The 11,929-nt window shown below is 50.9% G+C and overlaps 1 pseudogene; it reads left to right on the forward strand.

The window, feature by feature from the left end:
- The first annotated feature begins 514 nt into the window (after positions 1 to 514).
- On the forward strand, positions 515 to 11,658 carry LOC140202053 (high affinity cGMP-specific 3',5'-cyclic phosphodiesterase 9A-like; annotated as a pseudogene).
- The last annotated feature ends 271 nt before the right edge of the window (positions 11,659 to 11,929 follow it).

Raw genomic sequence — 11,929 nt, forward strand, 5'->3', positions numbered from 1 at the left:
AACCTGTTATCCTTGCCTTTTATCCTGACAGGCACATACAAGCTTTGTACTCATGAAAACTGAAGTCCTCCCTCCTACCAAGTACACCTTTCAAAGAAAACAACCTGTCCCAGTCTATACAAGCCAGATCCTTTCTGGTACCATCAAAATGGGAGTTTCTCTGACCAGTAATGCCACCCGCTCCCCCACCCCGGCACCGCTCTGTCATGTCTAAAACAATGAAACCCCGGAATACTGAGCAGCCAGCCCTGCCCCCCACCACAACCAAATTTCAGTGATGGCTAAAATGTCATAAACTCTCCCGCCTTCCCTACAATATTCCTTGCATTGAAACATGCGCAGCTCAGAACCTCAGTCCCACCACGCTCAACCTTTTGATTCGTGATTTTGTAACAACATCACGATTAGTAATTTTCACGATTGCGATTAGTAATTTAGTAGGAAGGATGTTAAAGGTTACGAAGAGAAGGCAAGAGAATGGGGTTGAGAGGGATAATGAATCAGCCGTGATCGAATGGCGGATCGATCAACCCCGCACACCGACGCTCTGGTTCGATCACACCCCGTGAATGTTGCCGTCCACCGTGGGTGTCCTCAGCACAGGCTGATCGCACGATCCCACGGACACGGAAGACCAGGCGGTTAATCGGGAATGGCTTGGATTCTGTTGCAGTGGAGAGCAGGAGGAGAGCCGAAATCGCCAAGTGTCAGGGGGAGATCGAGAGGCTGCGGGAAGAGATTGCCAAGAGGTAGGAGGTAGACAAGAGGCCACCCTCCAACCGATCCATGTCCGCAGGGTGAATTCCTCTCTCTCATTGGGCCAGATCAGCATTTATCGGCTCCCTCTCGCCTCCCTCAAAGGTGGGGCTAAATCGCCCCTTCGAACAGCCACAGCCCACGGTACGGAGTGGGAGAGAGGGAGTCCTAGGGTTCAGGCCTGGCGACGGTGAAGGAATGGCCCACAGATTTCCGAGTGAGGGTAGTGGTGGAACAAACTGTCCCCTCAGACATAAAGCTGCCCTCATCCTTCTGGGCAGAAAGGGATGCGGACGTAGATACTGTCCGAGTAGCCCGAGCGAGTAACAGCAGAGCGTTCTGTAGACACTGCACTCTGCAGCAATGGTAGAGGGTGAGGAGTGAGGGTGTTTAGGGCGGGTAGGTGGGGTGCTGAATGAACGGCTGCCCTGTTCTGGGTGGCATTGCGCTCCTCAAGAGTTGCTGGACCACCGTGAGGCAGCAGGGTCCGAAAAAAAAATCTCCACAGTATTTTCTCAGCAACCCTAAGAAAACCCTGGAGAAGTGGGGCGAGATTGTCAGTGTTGGGCAGAGGGAAGGGGACACACGGAGGCTCAAGGTGAGTGGATCCTAGATGTCGAGTAGCGTTGTGAAGGGCCGTGGGATTGGGGTGAGGGATGAATGCTGAAAGCTGATCTCTCTATCTCTCTCTCCCTCAGATCCCTCTGGATTCCTGACTCCCCATGCCCCCCTGCCAGCAGGAGGCTCACCCCTTGCCGCGACGTTCCTTCATATCCCAAGGTAAGAACCCCCCCGTCCCACTGTCTTCAGTCACTCCTCCTAGTCTCTGTGAACTTCTCCAGCACCTAGAACCCTCCTTGTCTCTGTAAACTCCTCCCAATCCTACACCCCTCCCCAACTCTATTCCCCCTTCCAGCCCCCACACACCTCCCGGTCTTTGTAACCCCTCCAGCTCCTATACCCCTCTCTGCTTCTGTGAAATACAATTCCTGTCAGCACGCCCCTCACTAGGTGGGGAGCACTATACTGTGGAGGTGCTGTGAGGAGGGAGCATGGGCTGTGGGATGTGTAGGGTGAGGAGGGAGCACCACGCTGCAGGAGGGTCACTGAGGAGGGAACCTCATGCTTTCTTCAGACGAGACGTTCCCAGTCTGTGTATGTTAAAGTCCCACAGCCATAAATGGGGAGTCTGGGATGGGTGGGGGAGTGAGTTTCTCCCCGGGGTTCCAGAATGTTGTTTATGAGATCTTACTGATTGGTGCTTCCGACTGCATAGACATAGGCATGCGCTTCTGTGAAGAGGCACCAGGCCGGGGTGAGGGTGTGGTTTGGTGGGGCCGAGGTTTAAGACATGTGGTTTTGACGTGGAGATGTTGCACTCATGCACTGACCTCCTGTTCCTCTTTGTGCCTCCCCGCTCCCAGTACACCCTCTCTCCAGAGACCATCGAGGCACTGAAGAAGCCAACCTTCGACATCTGGCAGTGGGCTCCCAATGAGGTAGGCATCAGTAATTTCAGAGGCGGAGCTGCTGAGCACAGCAAGAGTCCATCACCGGGCAATGAAGTGCAGTTCCTCATCGAGTCCCACCCCATGGGAGATTGCCTGTTTGAACACAATGTTATTGTACTTGGCCAGCTCTCCTTGGAATTGCTATTAGTTTGTTATTGTCACATGCTCGGAGATACAGTGAAAAGCTCGTGTTGCATATTGATCATACAGATCAGATCTCTACACAGTGCACTGAGCTAGATCAATGCAAAACAATAACAATGCAGAATAAAGTGTAGAAATTACCAAAAGAGTGCAGTGCAGGTATACGATAAAGTGCAAGATCATAACAAGGTAGATTGTGAGGTAAAAAGTCCATCTTATCACATAAAAGGTCCATTCTAGAGTCCGACAATCGTGAGATAGAAACTGTCCTTGAGCTTGGTGGTGTGTGATTTCAGGGTTTTGTACCTTCTGCCCAATGAAAGAGGAAATCTCCGGGGTGGGAAAGGCCTTTGATTATTCTGGCTGATTTACTGAGGCAGTGGGAAATGTTGAGTCTGTGGAGGGGAGGCTGTTTTCCATGATGTACACAGCTCTCTGCAGTTTCTTGTCATCATGGGCAGAGCAGTTGTCGTACCAAGCCGCCATGCATCCAAACAGTATGATTGCTGTCGTGTGTCGATGAGAATTGGTGAGGGTCGATGGAGACATGCCAAATGTCTTAAACCTCCTGAGGAAGTAGAGGCATTGGTGAGCTTTCTTGGCCATGGTGACAAACTATTAGTGATATTCGCTCCTGGGAACTTGAATCTCTAAGCCTTTCTGCCTCAGCACTGTTAATGTAGACAGGGGACCATCCCCCACCATCACCTTCCTGAAATCAATGACCGGCCCTTTCACTTTGTTGACATTGAGGGAAATATTGTCACAACGCCGTATTACTGAGCCATTGGAGATCATTGTAGGTCCCAATGGAAGGGTCATTCTTGTCGCTGCGCTCTCCCAATTGGTTCACTGGTAGACTCTTCCTTTCTCTGTGATTGGATGACCTTTAGTCAATCATTCCAATGCCTCCATTGTCCTGTCAGAACATTCAAAGGCAATGGGATTTCAAAATGCTGCATACAACCTGTCACCTCCTCCCTCCCTCAGTCTCTCAAATGTACAAACCTGTCACCTCCTCTCTCCCTCAGTCTCTCAAATGTACACAGCCGGTCATCTCCTCCCTCCCTCAGTCTCTCAAATGTACACAGCCGGTCATCTCTCTTCCCCAGTCTTTCAAATGTACAAACCTGTCACCTCCCTCTCCCAATCTTTTAAATATACCCAGCCGGTCACCCCTCTCCCCCAGTCTCTCAGTGCAACACATGTCACCTCTGTTGTCTCCCCAGTCTCTCAAATGCACACAACTTCTCTCCCCAGTCACTCAATCCTATCTTTCTCCACCCATCTCCCCACTCACTCTTTCTTCAGTTTCTCTCTAACTCCTTCTCTTTCTGTTTTTTAATTCTATTGTGCTCTTTATCCTCTTGCCCCGTATTTTCTCACTTGCTGCAACTCTTTCTGTCCCTGCCCTCCCTCCCTCTCTCCATCTATTGCTTAATTTGCTTGCTCACTTTCACCATAATATTCATCACCTCTCATTATTTCCTGTCTTTTTCTTTCTTCTCATTTCAATTTAATTCTCTCTCCATTCTCTCATTCCTTTTTATCTCATTCTCTCTTCATTTCTCAGCTATGCTGCATTCTCTCTTGCTATCTATCTCTTGCTCTCTCTCTCTCTCACTCTCACACTCTCTCTCATTTGCATCCTCAGATCTACTCTCACACCATTCTTCCCCACCTCCTTTCAAACAGAGAGTCTTAGATCACGACAGCTTAACCCACTCCACCCCCGGTGGGTTATGTTGGGGCTGAGGAGGACTGGCGAGAAGAGGGAAGATTGGGAGTGGGATGGGGGTCTGAATCTGGATGTATTTCTGCTCTCCCCACAGATGCTGAGTTGTATCAAGTACATGTTCCACAGCCTGGGCCTGGTCCACCAGTTTAATATCGATGCCATCACTCTGAAGCGATGGCTGGTAGGTACCCTTTCCTCATCCACCTCTCCCAGTAACCATTCATCCACAAGATCCCCATTCTAAACCCTTCCAGTCTACCTGGCTAATGCCCTCCCTCTGTCTGCTACAACTCCCTCATCTCTCAACTTTCTTCTGAATCATCCATCTCTCCCTCTCTCCTCTTCCCATCCATCTCTCTGTGAAAGAGTGGAGGGGTGGAGGCAGGAATCTCATAGAAACATACATAGAAAATAGGTGCAGGAGTAGGCCATTTGGCCCTTCGAGCCTGCACCGCCATTTATTATGATCATGGCTGATCATCCAACTCAGAACCCCGCCCCAGCCTTCCCTCCATACCCCCAGACCCCCGTAGCCACAAGGGCCATATCTAACTCCCTCTTAAGTATAGCCAATGAACTGGCCTCAACTGTTTCCTGTGGCAGAGAATTCCACAGATTCACCACGCTCTGTGTGAAGAAGTTTTTCCTAATCTCGGTCCTAAAAGGCTTCCCCTCTATCCTCAAACTGTGGCCCCTCGTTCTGGACTTCCCCAACATCGGGAACAATCTTCCTGCATCTAGCCTGTCCAATTCCTTTAGGATCTTATACGTTTCAATCAGATCCCCCCTCAATCTTCTAAATTCCAACGAGTACAAGCCCAGTTCATCCAGTCTTTCTTCATATGAAAGTCCTGCCATCCCAGGAATCAATCTGGTGAACCTTCTTTGTACTCCCTCTATGGCAAGGATGTCTTTCCTCAGATTAGGGGACCAAAACTGCACACAATACTCCAGGTGTGGTCACACCAAGGCCTTGTACAACTGCAGTAGTACCTCCCTGCTCCTGTACTCGAATCCTCTCGCTATAAATGCCAGCATACCATTCGCCTTTTTCACCGCCTGCTGTACCTGCATGCCCACTTTCAATGACTGGTGTATAATGACACCCAGGTCTCGTTGCACCTCCCCTTTTCCTAATCGGCCACCATTCAGATAATAATCTGTTTTCCTATTTTTGCTACCAAAGTGGATAACTTCACATTTATCCACATTAAATTGCATCTGCCATGAATTTGCCCACTCACCCAACCTATCCAAGTCACCTGCATCCTCTTAGCATCCTCCTCACAGCTAACACTGCCACCCAGCTTCGTGTCATCCGCAAACTTGGAGATGCTGCATTTAATTCCCTCATCCAAGTCATTAATATATATTGTAAACAACTGAGGTCCCAGCACTGAGCCTTGCGGTACCCCACTAGTCACCACCTGCCATTCTGAAAAGGTCCCGTTTATTCCCACTCTTTGCTTCCTGTCTGCTAACTAACTCTCCACCCACACCAATACCTTACCCGCAATACCGTGTGCTTTAAGTTTGCACACTAATCTCCTGTGTGGGACCTTGTCAAAAGCCTTCTGAAAATCCAAATATACCACATCCACTGCTTCTCCCCTATCCACTCTACTAGTTACATCCTCAAAAAATTCTATGAGATTCGTCAGACATGATTTTCCTTTCACAAATCCATGCTGACTTTGTCCGATCATTTCACCGCTTTCCAAATGTGCTGTTATCACATCCTTGATAACTGACTCCAGCAGTTTCCCCACCACCGACGTTAGGCTAACCAGTCTATAATTCCCCGGTTTCTCTCTCCCTCCTTTTTTAAAAAGTGGAGTTACATTAGCCACCCTCCAATCCTCAGGAACTAGTCCAGAATCTAATGAGTTTTGAAAAATTATCACTAATGCATCCACTATTTCTTGGGCTACTTCCTTAAGCACCCTGGGATGCAGACCATCTGGCCCTGGGGATTTATCTGCCTTCAATCCCTTAAATTTACCTAACACCACTTCCCTACTAACATGTATTTCACTCAGTTCCTCCACCTCACTGGACCCTCTGTCCCCTACTATTTCTGGAAGATTATTTATGTCCTCCTTAGTGAAGACAGAATCAAAGTAATTATTCAATTGGTCTGCCATGTCCTTGCTCCCCATAATCAATTCACCTGTTTCTGTCTGCAGGGGACCTACATTTGTCTTTACTAGTCTTTTCCTTTTCACATATCTCGATTATTATATATATCTCTCCTCTTCTCTAATCTCTCTTTGTTTTTTCCTCTAATGCCGCTCCCTCTATTTTCTCCCATTCTTCTTCCCCACCTCTTCATCTGCATCATTCCCCTTACCCTTCCAGAGTGACAGAGATGGGATGGTGATGCGTGCCGAAGGGGGTCACAGAGATGGGAAGGGGTGCAGACACTGGCGGGGCTGATAGAGATGGAGGAGGGGTAAAGGGGCTAAAGGAGGTTACGGGGTCAGGAGATGGGGAGAGGTTAATGGGTTCTGTTCGAAGAGGCTGAACCCAGTGAGGGAACAGAGGGATCCCTGATGGCCCTCAGCCCCTGACGCAGGGATTGGTCAAGTGTGAGGCCAGAGCACCAGCAGGAACCCGATGGACCGAAGTGTCTGTAACTATCTGCATCCTCTCTCTGTGCCACAGCTGAGCGTCCAGGAGGACTACAGGGAGAATCCGTTCCACAACTTCCGTCACTCCTTCTGCGTAACCCAGATGATGCATGGCATGATCCAACTGTGTGAGCTGCAGGTGGGTGTATGGGAGCAAGTTCTGACCATCCCGTCCATACTAGTCCTCCGTAACGATCAGTACAGTCAGGTTCACTCCTGCGGTGTAGCACTCCCTCCCCACCGCACCCTCATCATTGCCCCTCCCTCCTCAGCGCCCCTCCCACCACCCTCTCCTCAACACCCTCCCACAACATTCTGTCCTCACCACCCCTCCCCCAGCACTCCCTCTTCACACTCCCCCCTGATTTGGAGGTGTTAGAGAAGATGGTGAGGGGAGGGAGCCCCAGTTGGGTGAAGTGTTGTGGTGGGGAAGGGGGAGGTGTGAGCCCAGACATACACTGACCCCATCCTTCTCCCTTGTGATCGCAGGCCCGGCTGAAACCCATCGAGATCTTGATCCTGATGACCTCCGCTGTCTGCCACGACCTGGACCACCCCGGACTCAACAACACGTGAGTCTGAGTGCCCAGCCCCAGGGGGTCACTCCATGTTGTAATTCCCGCTCCAACATTGGCCTTGATCCTGATTCCCCACCGCCCACCTCCCAACAACAGCTCCAGTGAGTTCACCGAAAGCTCCTCAAACATTAACCTTTCATTCTCGAAATCATTGTCATAAACCTCTCCAATGGCATCTTATCCTTCCTCAGCTAAACGGCACAAAACTGCTCACAATGCACCAAGTGCAGCCTGACCATGTTTTATAAAACCTCAGCATTACCTCCTTGCTTTTATAAACTAGTTCTCTGAAAATGAATGTTAACATTCCAATTGCCTTCCTTACTTCCAACTCAACCTGCAAGTTAACCTTTACAGAATCCTCACAAGGATTATCTAGTCCCTTTGCACCTCCAATTTCTGAATTCGCTCCCAATTTCGAAATTTGTCTTTACCTTTATTTCTTTTACCAAAATATACAGTGTGGCTGTACACAATGCTACACTCTTCCATCTGCCATTTCTTTGCCCATTCTCCTAATCTGTCTAAGTCCTTCTGCAGACATCCTGCTTCCTCAACAATACATACTCCTCCACCGATCTTCGTACAGTCTGCAAACATTGTCACAAAGCCATCAATTCCGTCATCCAATAATTGACACTTAACGTGATGCCAAGCTCGCTGCGGAGGAGAGATGGCCACTGATGACTGTCCCCGCTCTCAGTCTAATGGTTGGACTCTTGCCCCCCCCCACCCCACATCACCCCCAAATAGATACCAAGTCAATTCTCAGACCGATCTCGCACGTCGCTACGGCAACCGCTCCCCCCTGGAACAGCACCGCTGTGCCGTGGCCTTCCAATTACTCTCAGAGCCCAACACTGACATCTTCGCTGGCACAGAGACGGGAGTCTCGGAGGAGATCCGGAAGGTGAGACGTTCTGTAGGGGTTGGTGGGGTAGGGGAGGAGAGGTGGCGAGACTGAGGGATGGAAATGTGGGAGGAGGCCGCAGGAATTGGGAAAAAGTTCACTTCGAAGATTCCAGGGTGGGAAACTCTCGGGAGGGGGTGGGAGGGGGTGTGGATGATCCAACATCTTCCAGATTTCCACAAACATCGCAGGATATTTTACGGAGTGACTGATCCTTCGAAGATATCGAAATAGCCCAAACACTGATCACCAACAGGCCATAGACAAGGAAGAACCAGACAAGGCTTGTTACAAAAATTGGTCTGACAAGGTTGCAATGGTACAGGAGTTGGGACATGATGTTACAGCTGTACAAGACATTGGTGAGACCGCACTTGGAGTTTTGTGTGCATTTCTGGTCATCCAGCTATAGGAAGGATATCATGAAGCTGGAGAGGGTGAAGGGAAGATTCACGAGGATGTCACCAGGTCTGCATTCTGAAGATGTCCGTGATGGTGTGGAGGGTTGTGTCCGTGATGGTGGGGAGGGCTGTGTCTATGATGGTGGGGAGGGTTGCATCTGTGATGGTGGGGAGGGTTGTATCCGTAACGGTAGGGAGGGCTGGGTCCGTGCTGGTGGGGAGGATTGTGTCCATGATGGTAGGGAGGGTTGTATCCGTGATGGTGGGGAGGGTTGTGTCCGTGATGGTGGGGAGGGTTGGGTCCGTGATGGTGGGGAGGGTTGGGTCTATGATGGTGGGGAGGGTTGTGTCCGTGATGGTGGGGAAGGTTGTGCCCGTGATGGTGGGGAGGGTTGTGTCTATGATGGTGGGGAGGGTTGTGTCCGTGATGGTGGGGAGGGCTGGGTCCGTGATGGTGGGGAGGGTTGTGTCCGTGATGGTGGGGATGGTTGTGTCCATGATGGATCTGCCTGAGTCTACGACCCTCTGCAGCCTCTTGTGATCCCGTGTATTGGAGACTACACACCGGGTGGCAATGCAACCAGTCAGAATGCTCTGTTACAGGGAGAGTTGGTGGGTGGGGTGGAGGGGGGTGGTAAGCCACGTGTCTGTATACGAGGGGGCTCTGACCTTCTCCTTTCCCCCCAGGGGATGATGGAGCTGATCTTGGCCACAGACATGGCGAGGCACGGGGACATCATGGATGCGTTTGCACAACGCCTCGATGTGTTTGACTACCAGAACCAGGAACACATCCGACTGGTCAGTAATGAGACCCCAGGGCACTCTGGACATCAGGATCTGGACAGCTGAAGGCAGAGAGGATGGGGGCACCAAGACAGTGAGTGGTGTAGGGGTCAGAGTGGTTCATAAAGATGGTATGGGTAGAGGAACTGGAGGGTGGAAGGAGTGGCAGAGATGGAAAGGTGTTAGAGGGCTGACAAAGACGGGGAGTGTATTGGAACTGGAAGGAATCATAGAGACAGGTCGGGGTGTAAGGGAGGGAGTGGGTCACAGACATGGGGAGGTGTGTGGAATCTAGCGGCAGGGAGGGGGAGTGACACGGAGACAGGGAATGTAGGGGCCACAGGCGATGATAGAGATGGGGATACACACTCAATGTTCTTGTTAATTGGAATTGGTTTATTATTGTCATATACAGTGATACAGTGAAAAGTACACTGTTCATACAGACAGGTCATTACACAGTGCATTCAGCTAGAATGAGGTCAAACAATAACCGAATGCAGAATCAGGTGTAACAGCTACAAGGAGAGTGCAGTGAGAGTGGACAGTAAACTGCGAGGCCGAGACCTGGATTGTGAGTTCGAGTCCATTTCTCATACGAGAGGTCTATGCAAGAGTCTGATCACAGAAGGGTGGAATCTGTTTGAGCCTGGTGGTACGTGTCTTCCGAGGAAGTTTTACCTTCCCCAGAGTTGTGGTGGGAAGGTTTGACGATGGGGGCCAGGCATCACTGTGTTAACAAGTTGGGTAGAGGGGTGAGAATGGGCTACCCGCGACTTGTCGACTTCCCCCTTCTCTGCAGCTCACTGACACCCTCGTCCTCCCTGTCCACAGCTGGAACAAGTACTGATCAAATGCTGTGACACCTCCAATGAGGTGCGTCCCACCCAGGTCTCTGAGCCCTGGCTCGACTGTTTGCTACAGGAGTACTTCACGCAGGTGGGTGGTGGGGAAGTGTCATGGGTGGAGGGAGTGAGGAAGGAGCATTTCGCTGTGAGGAGGGAGTGTCGCACTAAGTAAAGGACAGTAGGGTGGAGGGAGCACTGGGGGAGGAGCGGCGAGGAGGGAGCACTGGGGTAGGAGTGGTGAGGAGGGAGTGCTGTGGGAGGAATGATGAGGAGAGGACGCTGTGGGAGGGGCAATGACGATTAATTGCCTTGCTGTGGGAGGGGGAATGAGGAAGGGGCACTGTGAGGGGGTAATGAGGAGGGAATGCTGTGGGAAGAGTGGTGAGGAGGGATGGAATGCCTCACAGTCAGGGGAGGTTCTGGTCTCTATCACTGCTGATGCTGTTGGACCTGTTCCCAGGGAGACCAGGAGAAGTCTGAGGGTTTACCAGTGTCGCCCTTCATGGACCGGGACCGGGTGTAGAAATCTCACACACAGAGCGCATTCTTCACTTCCACCCTCATGCCCATGTTCGAGCCCCTGACCAAGGTAACAGGGCTGAGAGTGGGGGGGTGGGGATTCATTGGGGGAGGGAACAAGTAACAGGGTTCATACTGAGTGGGGAGGGGGCGGGAGCAGGTCTTCACCCTCTCTTCATCCCACTCCCTGCCGCTCTTACCCTTCCCTCTTGAGGGTTCATCTCTTGAAGATGTACTCAGTGGTGGGGACGATTATGCCGTGGTGGAGAGGAGCTGGCTCAGGTTACAGCCCTCTGCAGCCTCTTGTGATCCACCAGAACAGGTTGTGATGCAGCCAGTCAGAATGTTCTCCATCTATTAAAAAAAAATTGTTGAGTCTTTGGTGAGATAACAAATCTCTTCAAAATCCAAACACTGGCATTGCCTTCGAGATAAAAATATAGACCCTTCGGGCCCCAACACGACTCCGCATCTCCATGATCCCCCTCTGGCCCCTACACGCCTCCCCGTTTCCATGAACCACCAATCGCCCCTACACCCGTCCCCATATCCGTAACCCCGAGCTCGAATTCCTGGCAATATTATCAGGAGATTCCTTGTGATTGCAATCGGATGAATGGGAATGCCAACAGAGGGGAACGTTAGTCAGAATCTGCTCCCAGGATGTGACGGGACGTTGTCTCCTCTCTTTCAGCTCTTCCCCCAGCTGGAGGAGGAGATGCTGCATCCCCTCAGGCTGGCGAGGGATCGTTACCAGCAGCTCGGAGAGGGGGAGATGGCGAGACTGGAGGTGCCATCGGAGCCCACCGTGGCATCTGTCCCCATCTGACGGGACAGCGGGATTTTTGTCTCTTGGGGGTGGGGTTGGGTTTGAGGTTTGGCAAAGTGGGGCGAGATAGAGATGGGCAGAGAACAAACACACTCACACTCATTCTCCCAGAGTTCTGTGTGGTATAGATTAACTCTTTCCGGATCCTATTGAAAATCAATACTAACCAATCTCCCACAAATTAACACATACTTTGCTTCTCTGTTCTGTGCTTCAGTGGATGTCTCCAAACATCTCCACATTATAATCTGTTTTCTGTGTTCTCATCCACTCTCAGCA

This window comes from Mobula birostris, chromosome 8 (genome assembly GCF_030028105.1).
Source record: "Mobula birostris isolate sMobBir1 chromosome 8, sMobBir1.hap1, whole genome shotgun sequence".
NCBI lineage: Eukaryota > Metazoa > Chordata > Chondrichthyes > Myliobatiformes > Myliobatidae > Mobula > Mobula birostris.